Source organism: Platalea leucorodia (genome assembly GCF_965183815.1).
Source record: "Platalea leucorodia genome assembly, chromosome: 3".
Taxonomy (NCBI): Eukaryota; Metazoa; Chordata; class Aves; order Pelecaniformes; family Threskiornithidae; genus Platalea; species Platalea leucorodia.
The window spans coordinates 75,970,104-75,994,890 of NC_138825.1; the positions used below are offsets into that span (position 1 = coordinate 75,970,104).

The 24,787-nt window shown below is 41.5% G+C and overlaps 1 protein-coding gene across 1 annotated transcript in view; it reads left to right on the top strand.

The window, feature by feature from the left end:
* Positions 1-24,787, top strand: part of FYN (FYN proto-oncogene, Src family tyrosine kinase) — a 140,664-nt gene that overhangs the window by 19,871 nt on the left and 96,006 nt on the right. The window contains exon 2 of the mRNA XM_082306376.1: positions 6,431-6,578. The gene's annotated coding sequence lies outside the window, so the exon portion shown is untranslated. The remainder of the gene's footprint in view (positions 1-6,430; positions 6,579-24,787) is intronic.

The following is a 24,787-nucleotide window of genomic DNA, read 5'->3' on the forward strand; positions in this document are numbered from 1 at the left end:
ACCACCCCTTTTCATGCATTTCTGTGAAGAGCTCCGGTCTTATGATCTCACTTCCCTCATCTCATTTGAGAGTTAATACTCTCAGGTTAATTTCTCTCAACTTTATAGCCTAGTCTATCTTCTGTTTAAAAATAAGTGATAAAACACTTCTGAAAACTGTTTGGAGGCCCCCCCTGCATGTCAAAGCACAAACTCATCAAGTCGTCGCCGTCCTTTTCTGACTCTCAGAGACTTCAGGGGAACATATAAGTCTCTGGAGTGCTTGCAATGGGGGTGATAGGATATTATGAAATGCACTTGTGCTGGTAAGCGAGATTATAGGATGCACAGAAGACATGCAAGGAAGAAACCACATACGACGTTTACTTGAAAAATGAGGTGTTTGTAGACGAATCCTTTGTTAACTGTGAAAGGAAGCTTTTTCCTTGTTTGTACAAAGAAGTATAAGGCGTAAGGGCAGTCATTGAACAGCTGGCAATGTGGCAGTCAGAAAAGTTTTATAAATAGGAATAAAAAGGAAAAGTTATGATGTTCTTTGCCTTTTTTTTTTTAAATTCTGTTTTTCAGTGTTATAATGATTTTTTTAAAATTAAACATGACAGACCTGATAAATTATCAGATAAAGTTCTGCAAAGTTGTTTTTTTTTTTTTATTGTAAGTAAGAGTAATTTTTTTTCCTGTTGTTGTTGTTACTACCACCTTGTTTTTTAAAAGGAAAGGGGAGAAGATTGTTAGAGGAGGTTAGGGGAGAGGAGATCTTGCTTGGTGACTGACTTTATTTGAAGTAAAAATATTTTTAAAGCCACAAAATAGCATTTGATTCATATGATCTCTGGTCTGCTTGTATAAGCTGCTTATGAATTATAATAAAAAAAGCAAAAAAAAAAAAAATCCCGAAAAGCCCTTGGTCAGAAGTATTTGGACACTTGCTGAAACACTTTAAGGAGTCTAAAGAAAAGAAAAAACCTCAACCATTTCCTGTGCCAATTAACATTATTGTATTAATAAAAGCTGCTTCAGTGCCCATACTGCGTGTCCCCAACATGATGTTGATGACATTTTGAAAGAGGTGGGTAAACACTTATACTGTGCCCTAAGAAAAGGTTACGTGAAAGCCTTTTGATGGAACTTGGATTTGCAATTTTGTTTTTGCTTCTTTAAACACAAAAAAAAAAACAGGTCAGATGTGTCTGTGAGAGGTTTTGTTCTTTGGGCTTAATGGAACAAAGTAAACCAGGTCATAAGTGCTGTATGTATGTCAAATAGGTTTTGTGTCATTGCTTCGAGGCTTACATATATGTATATTTATTTAAGAATATATTCATGTTCTTTAACATACAAATAGTAAGAGGGTCTGCAAAATGTGATACTGCTTGTGGTTGTAACTTTAAGAAAAATCCATTTGTATTTCAGGACACAAGTGGCTAGAGCGTACGCTTAACTTACTGAATTGGAAGGGACACATCCTGTGACTGGTTTCCTGTGGTCTCCAGAGGACAGTGGTCTTTTCCATTGTCATTTTGTCTGTCGGTGTAAAATAGAGATTATCTGCCGTCTGCCATTTCCTCTCCTCCCTCCCTCCCTGTTTTTTTCTGGGGAGAGGGGGAAATAAATTCTCCCTCTGGCTTGCGCAGATGTTAGCGCTGCAGGGAGCTTCTCTCGCTCCAGCTGCAGGAAGCATTTCCCAAATGGACCATACGGTCCTTTGGTCTTATTCTGTCTTTTTGGCTTGTTTTTATTTAAGATTGTTAGCGTGCTGGTTTTGCGCTGGTTCACTGCAGTAGTGTGTGTTTGTGGAGACGTACTCATTTTGTGATTCATTGTGGAGGCACTCAAAACAGCATGTGAAGGAAAAATTATTCAATAACAAAATGTATGAAATATAGCTCTGGTCCACTTGCCTCAGAGTCCAGGGAAGAAGCTTTTAAGCAAGATTACAATAGTACATATTGTACTATTGTGTGACCAAAGCATCCGTGCCACAAAAACACTGTGAAAAGATGATACCTGTCCACGGTTTCACTTCTTTAGTAACTGAAATTTTCCGCCATTTTCATTTATTAAGACCACTTTCATTCTACCTGTGGAGCTCGATGCAGCCCGGACTTCAACCTTGTTTATCTCGGTACAATGAAAATCTTGCTTGCAAAGCTCTGCTGAGGTCTACAAGAAGGAAATGCCACATCTGTATGATTTCCAAACACCATGAAGAATCAGAAGGATTAATAAAAGGGGCTTCAATTTATCTGTGTATGTTTCTGCTTGCCCTCTCTCCAACCAATCCACTGGCCTGCGATACCAATGTACGGTTTCCACTCCCAAAAATCGCTTCCACCCAGGCTAATTGGCGTGTCCAACCACGGCTCTGTTGGAGAGGTCAGGGAGTGAACCGGCGTGAAAACCACATTGATTTACTTTGTGTTCAGGGAAAAAAGTGGTGTCAGCAGAACTGTTGGGGGAGATGTTGCTTGTGCTGTTCAATCTTTGAAGAAAAAGTCTGCTATTTGTCCATAAAGTAAGGGATCTTAGCACCAGCCACAAGCCCTGAAATAACTAGTACTTGCAGGTTTTTGTTCCACTTTGTCTTTTCTGTGCTTACTTGCAAGCAATTTGCATTTTAGTAGTATATCTCCTGATCTTTAGAGCTCACGGAAAGCTGAAGTAGTAAAGGGAAGGCTTCATACTGAATAATGAAGTGGACAGTAAAGGGATTGTGAACCCTCCCGTGAACCTGCTGAAGTCAGAAAATCAGCAGTAAGGAAGAAGGTGCTGTTTCTTGCAAACAAAATAACATTTAAGTGGATTGGTATTGTAGGCTTTGCAAGGAGCAAAGAAATGAAGATTCACTGACAAAGACTTACTAGAAATGGTATGTTTGTAATAGTTCCTTTTCTGTGCTGCGTTCCGCCCGTCCTCAGTGGAGGGTGTTTATTTGTTTGGAAAGAAAACCCGTTTCTCTACTTGGGGTGAACTGATCCTGTCTGGGAGAGCCTAGCTGGTGCCAGCCCTTTCTTCACTGGAAGGTATAGCTCTGGGGAAGTGCTGCTCTTCTAAGGTGAAAAAGAAAGAATAGCAGTGTCCAGGTGGGCTTGCTTTTTTTTTTTTTTTTTTCTTTCTCCCCAGTGTGTGTTACAGGGAGCTGGGGGGAGCAGAGCTGCCTGGAAGTGCTCTCAAGCAGGGTGTGCAGGCGACAGATCGCAAGCGAGCCTCAGAGTTTGAGCGGGCATCTGTCGGAGTGTGGGTGAGGTGAGGAAGAGAATATGGGTGGATTTTTTTAATAAAAGTTGAGAAAAGGTTCTAGAGAGGAGGTGGTAGAGACAGAAAATACAGCCAGGACAGGAAAGAGTCTGCAGAAGGCAGAAATGTTGAAACTAAAGCAAAAAGCATACCCTTGAAACAAGCACAAAACCCACAGTACTGTGTAATACGGATGAAAGTGGATTGAAGCCAAGAAGTCAAAGAAGTTTTTAACGAAACCACTGGAGATGCTGTAAGTTCATTGACCAGAAATCTGTTTGTGTTATAATTAAATGCAGTAATGCGCATTTTGGTATTTCAGAATGTGCCTGCTTGGGATGTGGCAGTGCAGAACTTTTTTGTTTAACCTGGGTTGTCCTTAAAGAGTGGGATAGGGGTTTTTGCATTGTCCCAGTCTGAGCATGAGGCTGGTGAGAGAGAGGTGAAAATTCTGAGATATGAAAAGGCTGAAGCAAGCTGAGGACACAACAGCTCAGAACAAGAGGCACGGAGGTGGTTGCAGGCAGAAGGAGGATACAAGCCCTTGGAGAGGGATTGAACTGGGGAGAGGGAAGCAGGAGGAAGGTTAATGTCTCTTTCGAGTTGTAAATCTGTTTGGCAACTTATTCCTACACGTACCTTTGCTTTATCAAGCACATACATTTGCAGTGTGAATACTTGCATGTACATTGACAAGTATGCTTGAAAAGATGAGAATTTTTATCTGGGAGATGCAAATTGAATGTGGTACAGAGAGCAAAGGTTGCTGTACAAGGGATTTTCCTGAGGTCTACCCGGAAGAGTAAAATTTTGAGAGACACAGAGAGAAAGATGCTTTGGTGAGGTGTGAGGGAAGAGATTTGGGCAGTGAAGAAGTATCTGAGTTCAGGCCCAGAAGTCAGATGAGACTCGCTCAAGCTATTGTAGTGGTTTTTCAAGACAAGTTATTGGAGAGAGATAATGACAGGCAGGTGGAGTGCTGCCTGCTGGAGAGGGATGGGGATTCTCTGCATGGGGAGAAGGAGACAGCCTCCTTTCTCCTGCAGGTCTCCAGGAAAGGGAGGAGGACCTGGACTTATTGGGGCTGTGGCTTATTGAGGCAGAGAATCTGATTAAGCTAGTAGGAGACACACTTTAAGACTCAGTTTCACAAACCATGCATGAACTATTTTGGAAGGATCAGACCCCATTGTAGAAGGCAGAGTCATCTCTCACATCCATCTGAAGTAGAGAGGAGGCTTTGGCTTCCAAGGAAATTTTGCCAGCCAAAGTGATGGTGGAGCTGTTGTGCGAGTCTCAGGTTTCCAGTAGCCTGTGACAGGGATGAAGTTGCGTCAAGGTGAAGAGCAAGTTACAATTGGCCGAACCAGAACTGTGGGCCAAGTGCTGTGGCGATTTACATAGGAGTTACTCAGGATAAGAAAAGATGGCAACCTCTCTGCCTGCTGGTCCGTATGTACCATCTTAGTAAAATGCACACATGATAAAATGTCAAAACACCTCAGCGTATTTTTAACTAGCTTGGAGTGGGAGATGTACAGGCTTAGGGCTCTCGTGTTTGTTCTCAATTGCTTCTTTTTTTTTTTTTTTTTTCCTTTCTTGGATTAACATCTGGAGGGAGCGTTTTTTGCATTTTGGGGGTTTTTTGGGAAGGCTGCAGCAGAGGGGAGGGGGCAGTGAACAGTGGCAGGGTACGGGAGACAACTGGAAGTGGATTTAGCCATACAAACACCCATCTGCCTATCTCCGTTAGGAAAGCAAGCATAATAGCAATAAAAGACACTTTTCATTTCTCTGCGCCTTTATCTGAAGATAAACTTTAGAATTCAAAGTGCCAACTAAAGGAGTTGCATAAAGGGCAGCTGTTGCTGTACCCTGGAGCGTGGTGTGCAGCACAATAGGAAAGTCTTTAGCGAACCTGGAAATCACAGTGAAGAAATAGGACAAATGTTCAAAAATGCTTTTAATTAACTTGCATTATCAGTAACTGCATTGAGTTGGTTTCTCATTTAAATTTTCAATCTAGAGCTCCTTCTGACTGGAGTATTTCATCATTACTGCTGCAATTTAGCCTTTGCAATTGGAACGCTTCAAAAATGATGGGCTTTCCTATCTAAGAAAAAGCCGCACCAAGTTCTGGCTTTTAAAACTTAAAACTCATTCTGTTATAAATGAGAAAAGTGTAGCTTTGCTATGAATCTTACTTGTTTGAGAAAGTTGGGAGGTTTTCATATTTATTTAGATAGTGATGTTTTAAAATTTGCATACAGTTCTTTGAAATTCCACCTTTTGTTGCTGCAAATGTCATTTTTAGTTCTAAATGAAAAATGATAAATACTTTTCCAGGAGTCTGAAGCTCAAGGATTAATGTGGTTGAACTAGTTAAATGTTAAATCTATTCAAAGTAAAACTACATAGAGACTGCAAATGTTCTTGCATGCAAGTAAATCCTTTTTATATTGAGTCTGGTTTGCTAAAGACGCAACTGCTCTGCCAGCTTGTTCTGTACAGATAAGTTATGTATGTTGTAGGCACTCTGTCTCAGGGTGCTGTATTTGCTGTCCCCATTAATGCTAAGCTGAAATCGCAGTTTAATAATTCTGCTTTGTATTAAAATGTGAATCAGCCTTTTCGAATGGAAGGGAAGATGCTGTAGAACACAGTTTATTTTATACATAGACTTCAAATCCTTGGTGGGTAGAAACAAAAGTTTCTCAAGAAAATTACATGGACTGTAATAGAAGCTTAAATATTTCTGTCATCTCCTTCAAGTAAATATCTCTTCAGACTTCATCTGATAAGAGTGCTTGATAGGCTTTAGTTGAATTTGGTTGCATCTGTTAGATGAGAGTATTGTGCATCCCAACACCACCTTTTGTACTGGTAAGTGCTGCTGGAAAGCGCATATCAAGTGACTGAGAATTCTTCATTCTGTCCCTTGATTTAGCAGACTGGCCCTCCATTCCCTCATGCCTAATTTTAAATGGAAAGGTTTTGCAAAACAGCTGTCAGGATGATGTTTTTATTTCACCTGACTTATATAAACCTGTGGATAAAACACTGAGGAAAAGCCGCCTCGGGATTCCAAGTTCAAGTACTCACAAGTTGGGGAGCGAAAAGCTTTTATGCTGGGACAAGTTTCAATGCGCTGTGTTGTCTGAATAAAAGGTTCCTTTTTTTTTTTTTTGCCCAGCTACATTCTTGGAAGTGGACGGGTTGTTTTGGCTGCAGTTCCTCAGAAAACTCAGCCTGAACTCGGTGCATGCAACTTCAGCACAAAAGGCCTACAGAGCAGCAAAGATTTCCTAAGCAATGAAGAGCAACACGTCGGGAAGCTACAGGTACCCCCAAGTGTAAATTGCTCCTTTTTTTCTTTAAGACTTAGGATTTTAAATTTGTATGTCAGAATTCAGCTTGGGCCATTTCTTCCTTTTCCACTGGTACTATCACGTAGCCTTTTTTTTTTTTTTTTTCTCCTCCATATCAAACAAAAGCCAGAGTTGCTACACCTGAGTCATACCTGTGGCACAACAAATCCAGTAGCTAGCCTCTGATTTAACCAGATCGTCGTGCTTTGGGAAAGGTTTTTGATACCACAGGAGACAGGGAGGAGGCAATGAATCTTCTCTTACCTCCTTTGTAATTGGACCGTAATAAAATCATACATGCGATGTTTAATAGACTTTCTCCCACCATTACCAACAATACAGCAAAGCTAGGTACGGGTCTGTGTATAACAGAGTACAGAGAAATGGGCTTATGTTCCTGGCCCACTGATTTCTCATGATAGTGCCTTCAGCAGGCTAATTGCTTATAGGAAAACTTATTCCTTCTACTGTGGCTTAATTTCCGTAATGCTGCTTCTTCCTGAGTTTGAGCCCCTTAAGGGACTGCAATATCCAGAGATGAGACAAGTCATGTCCCACCTTCACTTCACTGGCAACTGACCTGCCTAGATGGTTCTGCAGCTGCCAGATGTTGTCAAGCACCATCTCTTCACATGGACTTTTCTAAAGGGGATGCTAATCTGGGCCTCAGTGTTTCTTCAGGCTTGACATGGTCCTGAAGTAATTTTTCCAAAGAAAACACAGGGAATATATGCAGTTAATAAAGTCTCTGATTGCAAAGATGGAACTGAACATGTAAATGTAGTGTTAGTTTTTCAGAGTGGGGACTTGAGGGTGATCTAAAGCTTAAGAGAAGAGGATATATACACACACACATGTGAAATCAGAAAAAGAGAATTCATGTAATTTGAGGCTGTTTCTAATTGCTTCTGCCATGTGATATTGAAAAGAAGAGAATGACTTCTCCCACTCCTGGTTGCAAGATCACTAAACTGCAGCCCAGTCATCTATAAATGGAAACTTCTGCAATATTCTTTGTTCTCCTGACTAGTTCTGAGTACTATGAAAGCTGTACAATTACTGTGATTGAATCAAATGGAAACCCATCCAAGAAGCAAGCAGGGTGTTTCCAAAAATGATCCTGGTCGGGGTATAATAAGTTTTAAATCTGTGCTGTTATATATAAAATCTGTGGCCAAAAACTTGGTAAAAACTTCAAAAACCTTGTTTCTGCTTCAAAGAGAAGATTTATTTAGCTTTCAAGTAATCACAAGGCAAACGTGGCTGTGGTCTGTAATTTTTATGGATGTAGTTAAGAAGTATTTTTGGAGGTTTGAGAGCTGTTGATAAAATGACAAACTACTTGTGCTTCATGAGCATTTCCCTCACTCTGGAAACTGTAAATGCTCTAGACGGTAGCAGTGATGTTATGCATTTCATCCATAAATAATACATGTTTATGTTAATACATGTAATCATTAGTATGGTACCTGTGCAGGAATTATTCCATCTCCAGCCTAACATTACCCTTGTTGCTTTCTGTTTGTGATTACTTAAGTGCTTAAGAAGTAACTTTCTGCTTTGGGGGAGAAGACTGGGGGGGTGATGACCGTCATCTGTCATACCCCTGTCAGCTCCTTTACGGGACATACAGGCAATTGCTGTAAGAAGTGGTTTTGTCTTGTAAGCGTGCCATGGGGGGAAGGAGACTGTTTGTGGGTTTCCCTTTCAGTGTTGTGTTGTCTGAAGTGCCATTGCCCGGCTGCAGCTCGCTGGGACCCGGGTAGCAAGAAGCATGCAGAGGTGCTGGAGCTCACCTCTTTGAGGACCGCTAGTGTAGCTTGGGGGAGAAGCAACCTCTGCCTTATCAGGTGCATAAGTTATTAACAGCGTTCAGAAAGACACTGCAAGAGCGTGATGTGTGATGCTTGATTTCCATGCCTAAATGTTCCCGTGATTATGTCCCCCCACCCTTCTGGGTGTCTCAGGCTGAGGGCACTTCCTAACCACCTGCTGCGATGGCTGGGTGGGTTAAAGCAGCGATGTCCAGGGAGGGTGAGACCTCCATCAGAGCCCTCTTTGGCTCCTGCACACAGACTGCAGGTGGTTTTAGACTTCCAGGAAGCCAAGGCAGCTCCTCATACAGTGAAGTAATGTGCTTTCCCTTCCTTTTTTATTTGGTTGGTTTTGCTGCTGCTGGTTTTTTGTTTGGTAGCGTTTTCCTTGGTATAACTGGGGAAGCTTCTGAACTGCCACTAATAACGGACAGCTAAAACAGTGGTTGTAAACTTAATCCTGTGAAATATAAAACTACTTTCAGCAAAACCACAGTTGTCGTTTTAATTTTAATCAGATGTTATCCCTACCGCAATTTTTAAAAAGAATAGGATGACTTTAAATTCTGGGAGGGTGTTGAAACGTAGCAGATTTGTAACAAAATGGATAAACTTTGGCCACCTTGATTTCTTGGAATAAAAGATCCCCAGGGTTATTCCATCAAATTAGCTTTGTAGCTAAGATAAATGTATAACATGGAAAACGATATACCTTTTAACAGACCTGAATGTGTATGTATTGGTTTGCAACAGACTCATGTTGCTTCTGTCACATTTTTCTTTCTTCCATACTTCCTTTGTTGTATCTTGCCTTTAATTATTTTTGAAATCCCAAGAAGCAGCTGTATCTGTACTGCATCTCATAGGACAGAGGCACAGTGATGTCTTGGAGCTCTCTGAAGTGCTGCAGAATAAGCTCTAAGAAGTAGAAATGAGAGAGTATAGGCTTCAGCTGAAATGCCTTTCATCAGGATATTCAGTGCTGCAGCTATCACGTAAATGGCAAAATCAGGTCAAAATTGCCAGACTTCCACTTTCTGAAAGAAAATTTTGTGTAAACCTGCTGCTTCAAACTTTTGAAACAGAAGACTTTATAAACAAGTACTGTTTATAATCCAGAAAACAGTATTACAACAATTATGTTGCCTCAGACAGCTTATTTCAGAATTTTTCTTCACTCATTTTTGTAGTATTTGTGGTGCCTGAACAAAGTCTGTGTTCTGACACTTCAGCTTCTAATTGTTAGGGAGATTCTAACAATGTGCTTGCTAATGCACTCCTCCGTGCTGCCCGGCTCCTGCCTTGGGCTACCTCTTTGATTTTTACCCTGTTAAAATGAGGCGAGTGGCTATGGCTTGGCTCAGCTGGTGCTGAGGCATATGGTCAGAGCCACAGAAGAGGCTCCTTCCTCCTCCTCTTCCTCTGCAGCAGGTGTGACGAGCGGGAAGGAGGGGAGAGCGTGCGGTCCTCAGACGTGACAGCCCTGGGTAAAGCTGAGGCGGCCACATTAAAACAGATGGGTGAATAAGCCCCTGCTGCCTCTCTTCTGTTGGTCTGTGGTCTTAAACATTGTAACTCTTGGGAAGCCAACTGCGCAGAAGAGGCAAAATCTGTGGTTAAATAATATAGTGAACTGGGGATTGGTATCTCAGTGTGGAGGGGAAGCTCATCCCCCCCGCGCAAGGTGCAAACTGCCGGTGGAGCTTGCAGCAGCAGCAGGGTGGATTTGGAGTTTAAACTTGGTAGTTGTGAAGGGAAACGCTAGCACAACGCTGATGACTAGTTTGTAAAATGAGACAAGAGATGTGGCTGTCTAGCGTGGTGCCTGACGTTGGAGAAAGCGCTCCCCCTCCCCGCCCCCTGATTTTCTTGCAAGGCTTTATTCGTCATCCTGGTCTCATCAGTCTGTAATTTTTGAGATTCTTCAGGACTCTCAAGTCCTGGGAAACAAAATGAAGGGCTTAATTCCAGCAAGTGTTTGCCTCTTCAATGGAATTGGCTCCTTTTATCTAGTGGTTCACATTAGGACATTGGGCAGCGAGACAGAGAGCTCAGCTTCCAGTCTTCCTCCCAGTCAGCATCTCTGTGTCAGCATCGGCTTCTTCCTCCCCTCCTCCTGTGAATTTATTCAGACCAAATTTGCGTGGCTTTGATAGAAGGGAAACAGTGTTTTCCACCAAACTCAAGTATTTGCTGCTTCCACTACATATGTCACTGGCAGCAGTAAGAAAGCTGGAATCATCTTGGCTACTGAAGCAATTCAGTAATTTATTGTGTGTGTTTCAGCAGCACTAATCAGAGCTAGATTTGGCCAAATTAAATTTAAATTCAGTTCACTTCTTCACCAGTCAGTGGAAGCATGGGAATGTACTCTGGGGGCTTGATGAGATTTCATTGTGTGAGCCAGGAAGATTTGTCTTAATTGCATCTGACCTCTAGTAGTTTGTTGGTTTGGGTTGCTTTTCCAGTCTTCACTCTATGCCTGGGAATGCAACCTTGATCTTCTGCAACCTAAGCTGAGCCTCGCAAGCTGCACGCATATGAAATGCCACAACTTCAGAGGCATTTCCTTTGCCAAAATGACTGCTAGATCGCCCCATTTTTGTGTGACATAAGCATTTGTAACTTTTTCAAGTACAAAAACTGTTGCGTATAGCAGTTTCTTCGTGGATGGATTTGATTTGTTTCTTTTTGGGGGAGAACTGCACTGGAGATTATCTTTATGTTGTTGATGTGTAAGTTTTCATTTAGCAATATGTTTATTAATGCTTCCAGCTGGTTTTCTATTTTATTCTAGAAATTAGCACTTCAGGTGTTTAATTAAAGCCTCTGGGATTTTTTTTTCATTTTGGTTTCTCTTCTTAGTTTAAAATCTTTTGAATGAGTCTAAACCCTCATTTTTAACCTTTAAAGTACTTCTAAATGATTGGTTTGTGAATATGAGTTCTAATGAGTTGATATAATTTTATTTTTAAATTTGACCAGTAAGATGAAGAGCAATTCAAAATTTTCTGTTAAGCATGCATGAAGCTTTTGATTATTGCTTTCTTTCTGTGTATTCTAATGAGTGCAGTTTCATCCTTTTGGTTACTTCCAACTGGGAAATTAACTTCTAAGATATTGCCATCAGTGCATGTGTGCAAGAAAAAAATCACTTGCAAAAGTTTTTTTAAATGTGATTTCAGCACGATCTTTATTTAGTATTGCCCCCATTAAATGAGTACTGGGACCTCTATTCACTTAAGAGAAAACAAGTCAGTATGGGGCAAGTTGGGGTGCATGCTTGCAGCTCGTGGGTTTCTGAGCAGCAACTGCTGTATAAATGCTCAGCCCTTTGCCTTGGGTAACTCCGTACTGTCCTGTAACTATAACACAGGATAAAAGTATGCACCTTCTAGTATAAGTTCACAAGCTACTACAAGTTATTACGTAGCATTTGGGACCATAAAGTGGTACTTCTGGTCCAAGGTTCATGAAATTTGGGCTGCACGGATCATGTTTCCATCTACAAAGAAGTCTGTGTTAAACATTTTCCTTGTAGTCGTGTTAGTGCAATCCACATTTTAGGACAGAGGGTTGGTTTGAAGGAGGCCGTGTTCTTCCCTCATAGTAAACAATGTTTCCTGATTAATCTGGGTAAGAACTGTATTTGTATTTGTATGCATGTTCAGTTCAATTCCAAATGACCACGACATTTGAAACTCCTAGATAAACTTGGGTCTATCATCACTTACAATATGTGGATTCAGGATCTAATCACTCACTCCTCTTGAGCTGCCATTGTTTGTTGGTCTCTGGCCATGCTGGATGTGTAACTTTAAGACTGAGCCTGCTTTAATATAGCCCAAAAGTAACTAGATACTTGGTTTCGTTTAGTTTTCACTGTTTTGCAATGGCAGTACTCTAAAATCAAAACCCAATTTTATTTTATTTTTTTATTGCCTTTCTGAATATAAATAGATAGCACAAGTTTCATTCCTTGGTAATGTGTCAAGCTGACATTTATCTTGGTGAAAACATAGAGGAGTCTCAGCTTTGTTGTGGTAAGGAAGCCAAAAACTTAACACTACTTAGCTCTGGAGTGACGAGAGGAAGGATGGAAATGAGAATGAGAATTAAACCTTTTCCTTCTTTTCTTTCCCCAGAATACTCTGATGCCCTGTTAAGTGATTGATAATGAAAAATAATTTTGCTACCATATTTTAAAATTATTTTTCAGTTTAATAATTTGGCCAAAATATATGCTTGTTGGGTAACAGAACTTAGATGATGCTTGTACGTATGATGAACTTATGCTTGTCTGAACATAACACAGGAGCTGGAAATCAAAGCAGCACCATTAACAACTTCCCCATATCCAGTTCAGAACCAGGGATACTCCACTCCCACGTGGAGCTTCCTTCACAGCACTGAGGGGGGCTATAAACCCTCCCGTGACAATGTAAGATTTGGTGCAGGCGGTTACATGTTGCAGGGTGATAAACTGCCAGTCTCAGCTATAAGCTGAGCCTAGATTCTTTGCCATCCTATTTTAAGTCTTTCTAACAACAAAAATCTGGAGATTGATGGGGAGCTTACTAAAGTTAATGGAAAAGACCTTAATTTGACATCAGTGGGACTCAAACCAGGCATTGATGGTGCAATTTCTTTGGCAAAAAGGCCCTTCTGCTGTATTCTTTCAGGGTACTTCTGCAAAAGCAGTGCACCTACAGCTGCGTGTAACCATTTTCAGTCCCTTTACATGTGCTCTTTATCATGAACAGTTAACAGCTCCTTGTGTTTGCTGCGTGCATGGCTACATGTGCAGTGCTATCGTTGGCTGCTGAAGAGCAGATTTCGAACGAAGCCTTTGGGTGTGTACCGAGAGCTCGGCTGCAGATGGGAAGTGCCTTTCCTGTGGAATTTAGATTAAAATTGCCATACGTAATGTATCATTCTGCAGTTTGAAAATCTAGATTAGGTTGTAATTGATAAAACAGGTATTGAAATTTTAAATACATAATCTTGCTGGATTATATCTATCTTCCCCAAGCTCGGTGCTGCCTGTTTATATTAAAGAAACTTGACGAAATTTTTACAGGAAAAAATTAAGTGGTGTTTTGACCATTAGGTGCAAGCCTAGGGTTGAAATATTACTGCATATTATTTCCTGTAAGTTCTCTGTTCATGTATGGGTGTGTAATGCTTTTTTTTTTTTTTTTTGAAGTGCGGATGTATCGTTGGATATCTCATTAATCATGCTTAAAATGAATAGGTTTTTAAAATATACATATCATATCATGTGTTTTTGTGTTTAATTAAACATGTATCTAATCCTACAGCTGTTAATCTGCCAAACTCCCATTGGAACTTATAGCCATCTGATCAAGTAAAGGAGGGCTGGATAAAATTTCATATAAGGTCTTGAGGAAGTGCATGTCTAAGAGAAATCTTTAGTCCTAATTTTAAATAGTATTCTAGTAGTGTGTAGGCTTTTGGTTATTTAGCGGTTAAAGTGTTTCCTCCCATTTTGATGGTGAATTGCTGTATCTGTTTAATTTTCCTTGGATCATTTCCTGTCCACAAAAGACTCTATCTTAATTCTCAGCCTTTCTAGTAAACACTCAATAGATAGGAAGTTATAGCTTCATAATAGGCCACATCCATGTGGAAATCTGTAAACATCCTTTTACATCCCTTTTTTCTGAGATTTATTCATTAGTCATTCCTGCTACACTGCTTGCTTTGTGTGACAGCTCAGCTAGGCAGTGCTTGTAAGATAGGAACCTTCTGACTCTGTCGGTGCACCAAACCAAAGCTATACAGAGGTGTATCAGTTTGAATGTTAAGCCATTGTATGTAGCCTAAAAAGTAAACAGAATAACCTGATCGGCATTTTTTTATGGGCAAAGGAAGAGCTTTGCACTAACACAAAAATAACCTACTGCCCTGGAAATATTTTTTCCCTCGTTATCACTTTGGAAAATGTTAGTATCAGAAGTGGGATAAGTTAATGACCACAGATTGAATACCTCTAGTGGGCAACTTGAAACACAGTAAATTTTGTGCTGAGCTGGTAGTCCTGTCCTTAAGGTGATCAGAATATTTTCCTAGTTTAGAGCTTGTTCTTTGCACATTGAAGAATATCAGTCTTAACCGATTTGGTCTCCGACTCATGAAGTTTTGTGGATGAGGTTCTTGTCGCAGTAGGAATCCTGTCCCTCTCCACGTCACAAGTTCCAGGAACCTCAACACAGCACTGAGTACCTCTGGGTCTGGGACCCCATGGCTGACTGGCCTGCTGGCCTACTGAACCTGGCATGCCTGGTCCTGGTCCAGAGGGAAAACACAGCACCATGAAGTAGCTGGAGGTCTCGTGCTTCCCTTCAGCCACACCTCCTCTTCAGTTTTGCCCCATTATACATCCCAGTGAGGAATACAGGAAATAAAATTCTGTCAAGAGCATCTGCTCAGTTGAACATATCTCTTCATTGCTTGTGGATCAAGACGAATAGAAATTACCTCAGTCCAGATGAGCTTTTTCTGTGCCTTTTAGCATAATTTCTCATCCTTAGTTGGTTCAAAAGTTGAGATTTATTTCCAAGGAATATGTGTGTGTGTGTGTGCGTGTACATAATATATTAATGATTTCATCATCTGCTTTCTCATAGTTACTGACTTCATTATAATGGCTCCTAGGAGAGATGCACAAAAGATTCTGCCTAAAGTTGTCTGAATTAAGACTTTAAGGTCTGAGAACCGGGTGGGTCTTTGTTTCTAACTCCAGATACCTTGCTGTTGACGTTTGTGTTTTTAATTCCTTTTCTAGCTAATTTGGAAAAGTGATGGTGAGGCTATTTTACTAAGAAACCTCCAAATCCTGTCAGTTTGGGGGGTGAAAGGTGTCTATTTCCTTTCCCCCATGACTTCTAATCTCACTTAAGAGCCCATAAATAAGTGACAACCTCAGAGATGGCTGATGTAACTTCTCTGGAGCCTAACAGCATCTTGAGGCAATCATGTCCCCTCAGCTCAGCTCAGGGAATGCAACCATTGCTTCTTTATCTCCTTTCTCATGCTAGCCAAAGAGTGAAGGAGTGTGCTGCCTTCATCCCGACTGAATTGAGATTGTGAATTCAGCATGTTTGAGGCCTGAGGAGAACTACTTCCCTGCATCTGCTGAACTCATCTGATTTTTTTTTTTTTTTTAGTTATTATTTTTATTATCTGCGTAGTCCCTAGGAAAACTGACAAGGACATCATCTCAGGTCAGGCCTTATTGTGCTGCTGCAATGCAAATCAAAGGAGATAACTTCTTCAGCCTGTATGCCATAGAAACTAGCTTTCTTTGGAGAGCTCTCTTGAATCTCAGATCTGTCTGCTTTTCTGTTCTTTCCTCCTGTTTCACTTTCATGCTTGTACCCTGTGCAAAATATCTGTATTTCTGCATGTCTGCTCTGTATATTTGGATGTTTGGGGAAAAAGCAAGTATCACTTTCCCAAAACCTTTTGGACAGCTGGTATAAGGAAGGAAATGGCCTGATTCGTGTATTTGAATTACTGACACAGTCTTCAAATACCTCAGATTGCCAAGTCAGGAAAGTCTTTGCAATGAAAACTGTTTCAATGAAAGCAATACTTCAGAGAGCTAATTCTTTCAAATGGATAAACCATACAGAATCATAGGTATATAATCCTTTCTGACGGATCTAATGCTATTGATGAGTTAGGAGCTTGGTCTTTTAAAAGCAAATTCTGACTGTCCTTTCCCTAAAGTTTGCTGTAATGCAGAGTGTTATGTTTGTGTTTACCTAGAATTAGCATTTTTCTCATGTTTTGTGCTTTCCATGATCCGAAAGAAGTACAGCTGGTTGGTTTTTTTTCCCAGATAGTGTTCCATTTTTATTCCTGCATGAATTAGCAGCCAAAGAAGATTCTGCAAGTCTCCTCCTAGCCTCATTTGGAGCTAGAAAAAAGGAAGCAAATCTAAAGCTAGCCCAACTTTGCCACTGTTCTTTGCTCTGATATTGACAGTCCTAGACATCCTGATATATTCTTTCCTTAAAACACCCAATCATGAATGCCCTTTTCCATTTACTTGGATGCTATTAAGTATAATAAAAATTACATGAAGACTCAAAGGGATCAGTATCGCATAATCAGAATAAGTTTTAAAAAAAAAAAAAGCATCAAAAACTTTATTTATGAGAAGATTCCTTGTGTATTTTCCACCTTGAAAATAAATGATACTACAGCTTGTATTACATGAGTCTATAAATAATCTAGCCAACTTCTGATGAACATGTAGTTGATTAGTATCCTGTGGTACTTCCTTAGCAAAAGCTGGACACAGAGCTGTTTCAGTAACCAAGGTCTTTGTCCCTACCTGAAAATAACGCTGTGTCATCTCATGGTTTAGTACAAGTGGTAGCGAACATGGTTTTGCACGTGCCTGTATTAACTGCTAAGTTGAAGCTGCCATTAGTACGTTCAGTCCTCTGAAGTCCAGCGGATGTGTTGAAATAGTACTATTCTGGGTAATACCTACTCATGCTTAAAGATGCCCCTTCCTGCGTGGTAGCATTCCCTGTAACTCTTCTGTGCTCAAGTGGGAGACTTTGGTCTACGAGGTGTCACTCTGTCACCCTACCAAACACTAAACTGTCTCCTTCCCACACAGTATCGCTTGTGCAGAGTTGCCTCTCTGCTATCTGTTGGCATAACTGTAGCACTATTTCAGAGGAGATGTAAGCATGTGACGTTCCAGTTGCATATGACTTATTTCCTGTAGAAAATCCTAAAGCTGACTTGTGTTGCAATGTCCACTGTGCAAACTATGAACAAATGTTCCAAAGGAACCACTTGTATTCACTTTGGAGAAAACGAGAAGTGTGTCAGAAGTCATTTGTGTAGAGTTGCCATCCTCTGCACAGCTCTACTGACTGTTGAGCAAGTCACGGTAATTACATGTAATGGGGGACTTGGAGGGAGTAGAAGTGAAGAGGAAGCACTGGAATAAAAGCTCTGATCTCATGGCACACGGTCAATATCTGAATTAATAATATATCTCTATCTTACTTCTTCTGGAATGACTGCAGAGCAAGAGATAATGGAGCTGAGAGCAGCAACTCCTAACTAGAAAAAAAACTGAAGAAGAGAATGAGGTGACTGTTTACAGTCAGAGCTGTGTGAAGACAAATCTGCAGATAGGAGTTAATACTGCCTACCGATTTTTAAACTGTAAAAGGAAACTGGTGGATGAATGGTAAAGATTATCTGTTTCTGTGAAACAGTTCTCACTGGTAAGTGTGAAGGGAGTTAGCTGCCACTAACCTCCTGCATAGGAGCTTATAATTGATGGTGCAATAACAGTAGCTATCTTGAGAACCGTGTGGCCTTGAGGAAAAAGAGGTAATTGCTTCATGTCTTTGGTTTTCCTTCTGTGCAGTGGTGCCTTTTGCGGTGCTGCTCAAGAATCTGCTGCTCAGGTGTGAAGGAAGAGGGCCGTTTGACGTGCAGTGCCTCAGCAGCACAGATCACTGTCCCATGCTTGAGATACACATTGCAAGGCAAGCCAACTTGGGCATTGGTAGGGACACATTCAGTGTGTGACTAATCTGAGAGCAAATTAGGTCCTTACTCTCTCTGTACAAATGTGTGTCTCGTGGGACATTCAGATGGGCTTTTAAGATTTTGTTCTTCTCGAACTACCTCTCCTTGTACCAGGCTTCCTAAGAAATAAGGATGCTGATGATTTTAATCTCTTAACTCTTTATGAGGCACCCAAAGGCGGTGCTGCCACAAGTGCATCTTGGGGCTCTGTGAGAAAACTGCCTGGAAAAATCCAGCTTCACCCAAATGCCAAGTTGTATGCCTTGGGTAACTAATAGCTTTTTTAAAAATGAAAATAATAATTTTCATTTAGAAGTCTACTTCTTTTAGTGTTTTAGAGCTGTTTTGTATAATATTCGACTCCTTATTTGCATAGACCTCAAAGTGCTTCATAGACTGGGTATGCTTTGCTAGCATGGAATAGAGTCATTTCATACCAACTTTTTAAATGGGATTTTATTAGGAGTAGGAGATATTAATAACTTTTCCATTTGAGGCTCTGAGGAAGCATTAGAGCAGCAATTTTAAATTGTGCAAGTGCTGTTTCCCCAGGATATATACAGTGAATAGTTCTGGGTTTGGGTTTTTTTGTCGTTGTTTTAATTCTGCCATGTAGCCTTACAGGCAGACTGAAGCCTTGAGTTTTATTATCTCATGTGGCTGAGGAAAAGCACATGTGAAATCCCAAATTATTTGCCCTTTTCCAATATTGGTCTTGAGAGCTGGGCAAACGTGTGGACTATGAGATTCTTTGGATACTTAATGGAGTATTTTCCTTTTTGGGACACAGTTTTCTGTTAGGAACAATGAGATGCTCAGGTGCTTTCAGTGGAATCTTGGTGTCAATAGAAATCTCCCATGAAACAGCACTCCAGGAAAGCTTTTGAAACTGGAAGGTCTTTTCTTTCATGAGCTATCTGGCCCAACTTACTTACTAAATTACAGGTAAGAGAGCATTGTGTTGCTAAAGGTGTTAGTGTCCATGGTGAGCCCCCTCTTCCTCTGCTATCCTACAAACACACAGCTGGGGGAGTTGGCAGTGGGCATCTCAGATACCACGTAGCATCTGGGAGGAATGGATTGAACAGTTTGTTCCTCTCCTTTTTCTCCTAAAGAAATGTTGGTCCCTAGCAGTTTGTCAAGGTATCTACACTTGCAAGGAAGGAAACTTCATTTGTTTCTTTCTCAGTGAAAGGTAACTGATAACTGCTGTTCCTCTGTCTTCGGCACCATGCTCAGGTAATCATTAGCGCCTAAATTCCCCACCTCAAAACAGGTGGGGTTGTTTAGGGAGTTGCCATCCCCACTGGTTGCAGAAGCCTATTCAAGTACTATGTGACTTTGTTTTGTGTGCTCTGTTGAACGTGGTGAGGCCTGAGGATGTTATTTTTGGGTGCGTTAAGGGACCTGTAGAGTGACCACAGAAACAAATAGCATATGAACCCACTGACCTTGCTGCTACGAAGTGATCTTCCTCTCCCAAGCACACATGACTAATCACAGCTACTAAGAGCTGCAAGGAGGTAAGCTCAAAGGGAAAGAGAAAGTGGACTGACACAGATGTTTGACAAGCTGAGTTGCATGGTCACCCATGTCAATCAGGTTACGAATAGTGAAAGCATCTGTGTTTTACATGCATGCATAGATCTAATGGCTGCTTGCAGTTGTGTTTAGCTCCCTGGATGGGTGTTTCTAATGCAGATTACGTTCAGAAATACAAATGCCAAATATTTAAAATCCTTCTTTTTCAGTCACTTGTGCATAATACAGACTTTCTCGTTTTCTATTTAAATAACAAGCATAATCTAGTTATTTTGCAACATTCTCTTTTATGGAAGTAAGAACATAAAGTTGAAAGAACATGCGATTACTCAAAATGTTGTTGGCTTCCCTGTTGAAGTTGTAGGGCTAAAGCCAAAGAGGTGCATAAGGACTTAAACTTACATTGAATAGGATTTAAAAGCCAGATTCCTAAATCCCTTTTTTGGATTTGTCCCTAAATCTTTTAACAACAGTCCCGTGTTCATCTTCACAGTTTGTCACAGCTGAGCATCTCTATGCTTTCACACAGAAAGTGAAGTTCTCCCTACTCGTGGCCCAGAAGCCTGGGGGATGGAAGAGGAGGTGAGGCCAGAGTCTGTGTCCCCGCAAAGCCTCGCGCAGTTGCCTGCCTCTGCAGAAGAGTAAGGCAAGAGCCATTGCTAGCACTGGTCTCTAGTGTTTGCAACGGGGACTTGCAGCTGACACAGCCTGCATCAGCATTCACCCCTCCAGAGGCATGTAGTCCAGAGGGATGTGCCAGCTGCTCCCTCCTCAGGAACCACTTACTCCTCTGAAGAAGCGAGTAGCGGTTTCGTAGCTGTAAGTTCATCTTCGAGCAATTGCTTGTCAAAGCACTCGAACCAACCTATGGGGGCTCTGCCTTCCCATATTGCCTGACCAGAGTCTGGCTGTTTCTTGCTGGGTGAGGTTCTGCCTTGTGACCATTCAGGGCATGGGCACGTGCACACAGATATCCTAAGATAGCACTGCTAGAGTCTTAAGTTATGAGGTGTGCAGCACTGGAGGGACTCTGTCCCACCACATCTCCCAGAGAAGAGACTCGCTTTGGTATTTCCAGAACCCATGCACATTTTTGACCTGCTGCTTTTCACACCTGCTGCCAGCGGTGCCTCCCTGCCCTGGTCCTCACTGTTGTGCAGATTTCTGCTGAACCACTTGTAGAGCAGATACTACCAGTGGTAAGCTGCTTGTGTCACTGTGTGAGGGAGGAGCGTTGGTGGGGATTTTTGTGTGGAGATACTTCCCTCCCACACCCGCCCCCCACCTTCTTCGCTGTCCTGGAAGTTCCCTCCAGTAAGTGGGCAGCGTCACCTGGCATTGACTTAGACTGAAATTGCATTTCCTTCACTTTCTGTTAAAGACTTTCTTCTGCTGCTAGTAGGTTTTTACCCCATACCTCTTTCTCCACAGTTTAACATTTCTTACACAGGGATGACCTTTTGATCCACCATCAACCTGCCTTACAGTGTGTGCCCTTTTTAGTTCCTCTCCCAGTGCTTGGGTCTTTGTGAATGACACTGAAGTGTTGGAAGAGGAAGGGGATGACCAAAAAAATCCTCTTTATTAATGTTTTTTTTTTTTTCAAAATTGCATTCCCTTCAATATCTAAAATGTTCAGACTCACAAGGGGACCATTTAATTCCATAATAATATTGGTATCTGTGAGAAAAATCAATCGATCAATAAAAATCTAGACAAAGATGATGTTTTGCATGCTTTTTCTTCGCACCCTCCAGCAAATGGGGTCTCTCCCCTCTGAAGACCACAGGGAGAGCTGTCAGGCAGGCAGAAGGCTGAGGCTGGGCTACCTGTCAGCAGTCCCTGCTGAGAGCCCCTGGGCCTGCCCCAGGGCTGTGCGTGGCACCGCAGGTCCTGCTGTCACCTCCTACATCAGCCATGCTCTGAGCAAGGGTCCTAATGGGCGAGGGGTATTCCCCAGCTGGGCATGGACCTGCTACAGGCGCTCTCTCACTTCAGAGCTGGAGAGCAGCATCCCTGGCAGAAAGGCAATCAAGGGGGTCATCTGGAGAAGCACCCGAGTATGCTCTTCTAGTATATGCTGGGGTTTGCTTTTGTTCAGGGTTTTGGGCTCATTTTCTTTCACTTTCAGGAGTTTGCTTTGCCTTGGGATTCAGGCCACTATGGTAGCATTAAGGTGAAATGAAAGGTTGCAGTTCATGTCTGAGGTTTTCAAACTAAAAGGTTAAATGGTTTATTTGTCCCTTTGACCTTTCCAAAGGCCTGCAATGTATTTTCACTAAGGTGTTGTGTTTTATGTTAGAAGAGAATACTTGTGATTTTCTGAATGCAGCTTTTGTGGTGGATTCTGCTACTCCCTGAAAAATAACCTCTTCCATTTTACTGACAGTAGGAAGCAGCTGTACGTGCTTTGTGTTTTTTCCCTGTCTGTGGGAGCCTGCTGCTATAGAAATGAGTGGGAATTTTCCCATTGATGTTGGCAGGAAGGACGATCAGACAAACGCAAAGCTTCCGTGCTAGGAGTTCTTAGTGGTGTTGGTCCTTTTGATGTAAAGCATCTGGCTTTGCCCCTGTGAAGATCCTACTCCGTAAAATCCCTGGCAACGAGAATGGTGAGTTCTGGATGCAGAATGATGATAAAAAGCACATTTCTTCTCTGTGGCACAAACTTTGAAATTGCTGGCACAGAGAGATGATCATTAGAAACTCAAAAAGACAGAGGGTGTAAAAACCTGCAAGAGGGGAAAACCACACATAGCTGATGACTATTTGCATCATGTGAACACTTCATGGCATGAAGTGGGCTTCGCAGAAGCAAAAAATATCAGGAGCACTGAAGGTTTGGCTGAAAGGGGTATAGCACTCTGACATTCCAGAGATTTAGTACCTGTGATTTAACTTGCTCAACTCACGCGAGCCTGAAGTACAGAGTTATAGCTTTTTAATGCAACGTGAAGGATCAGTTTTCAGGTTTAAAAAAAAAAAAGTATAAAAGCTACCTTTTTTTTTTTTTTCTTGCTAGTATTCATTTCACGTCAGTTTATTTTGTTCCTGTGAATGTGTTTAATAAAAATTCTACATCTGCTAGCGGAAAAAATAGAACTTGTCAAAGTTCATCTGTGAAGGCACTTTATTGTGGCTTACTGAATGTAAAGGGCTAGTAGACAAATTCAGTCATTCAGAGTCTAAAGAGGCTAATATTTCAGTTTGCCCAGAAATCTTGCTCTTTTAAGTCCGAAGCTGCAAGAAAGGTTATTTGCTGTGTTTTGTATATACAAGTAAGTACAGGAGACCTGATAGGACTGTCTATGTGAATATCTATGTCAGCTGGAGCATTGCGGTATTCATCTTCAGTGCCAAGCAACTCCAATTACTCTTTGGTCAAACAAACTTTTTATTCATTGAGGTGCAGTTGTTTGCCAGAGCTATTTGCAGTCATGTGGCAGAAGGGGCACAATTAATACACTGTAAAAATGAATTTTTTTTTTTTTTTAATGGTTGTGCTATGGAGATGTAATGGAGCCCTGCTGGCAGTGATCTGAGGAGCAGTGCAGGGCCAGGGTGAGGATTTGCCAGATCATAGCAGAGCACTTGAAATTCTCCAACCGGCAGGAAGGAAAAAGTGTGCATGAGAGAGCCCGTGGGAACTGTATTTTGGTTCAGCAGCGTCCGTTAACATTGTCAAACTGCCTGTCTCAAACTGTTAAGACTGATAAACTGCCAGTAATTATCATTTAGAAAATTAGCAGCTGCCAAGACCATCATGCACATCACATGTGTTGGTTGGACTGGTTTGAAATTACTTTGCTTTAAAAAAAAAAGAAAGAAAAAGAATTCCTGAGCCTGCATCTGCTCCAAGAATAGCATTGAGTTTTGACACATGACAGTTGGTGCTGGCAATAGTTATTTTTGTTGTTCAGAGTAGGCTTGGGGGATGCTTTCTTGGAGTGCGTCACTACTGATGTTTACCTTGTGGGTAACAGGGCTACTGAGACCTCTGAATATTTGCAGTAAATCTAAATAAATAACTGAAGCTAGTGGGATCTCCCTTTCCTTTCCTTCTTGCCTATGACACTGGACAGAGAGAGAATTAAAAATACTGGTTGCCAGAAGGCAAACGTTCTTATTTTGCAGTTGATTTCCAGCCACTGTAAAGAAACAGATTCAGAGTGGAAGGGCTGAGCAGGGCAGGGCAAGAGCTTAGCAGCAGCTTTGGCTGCGCACCACCATCGCTTCTTCTCCTCCCAGCCCTCCCAAACAGCCCGTACGTGGAAACCACAGCTTGAGGCAGAGCAAATGTCATCCATGTCCTCCTGAAGGAATCCGAATGGAGCTGTGACCAAGAGTTAGGGATGATATGGACACAACCGTATCACACAGCCATTGCTGGGAAAGGAGATGGGGGTGGTGAAAAGGCCATGTAGAAGCTTGCATGATGTTTCTCATACAGAGGTTTGTGATTTGGTTAGTCATCAATGAATAAGGTGGTGCAAAGTCTCTGAGTCAATGATCTGGGAGTCCGAAGGACTCCAGGTTTGAGTTGTCAGATGGCCCAAGAAAATATCATTTACATTTTAGCTTACATTTTAGTGTGTGTACCTTTCTACTTACATTGAGTGCAAGGGTGTAAAAACTTTGGGTGGTCTCTGCTTTTCCCTCCGGGCTGTGTTTCAAGACAGGTCTTCTGGGGCGACATAGCCAACCTCCAAAGTTCCTGCTCACGCTTGCTCTCCTGCGCAGCTCACCCACCACTGTTTCAGAATTTAAATCAAACCATTTTGGAGTGAGTGATTGATTTTAAACCCCAGTCTCTCCGGAACCCAGCGGCCAGTGCAATGTAACCAACAGGCACATCAGTTGAACTGAGGTAGTGAGGAATTGCAGCAGAACAGCCTTGTGCACCTAAGGGATGGGAACAGCTCAGGGTTTTTCTTCATCAGCGTTCCCAATTTGTATTGGATCTACACCTTTACAATAAGTGATGTGATATATCAGCTTAGTCTAACTCTTTGTGGAATACGGAAGGAGAAATTACTCTTTTCAAATAATATTTCAGGAACTGTGAAGCAAGATGCTTGCTTATGACTTGGAGAGTACCAGATATGTCATGACAAGAAAAGGAAAATGTATTGCATTTCATTATTTCATTCATGTGAACACTTTACCGTGGCTAATTCTGTTAATCTAAAATTATAAACAAACTTACCCTGATATAATCTAATTTTCATTATAGAC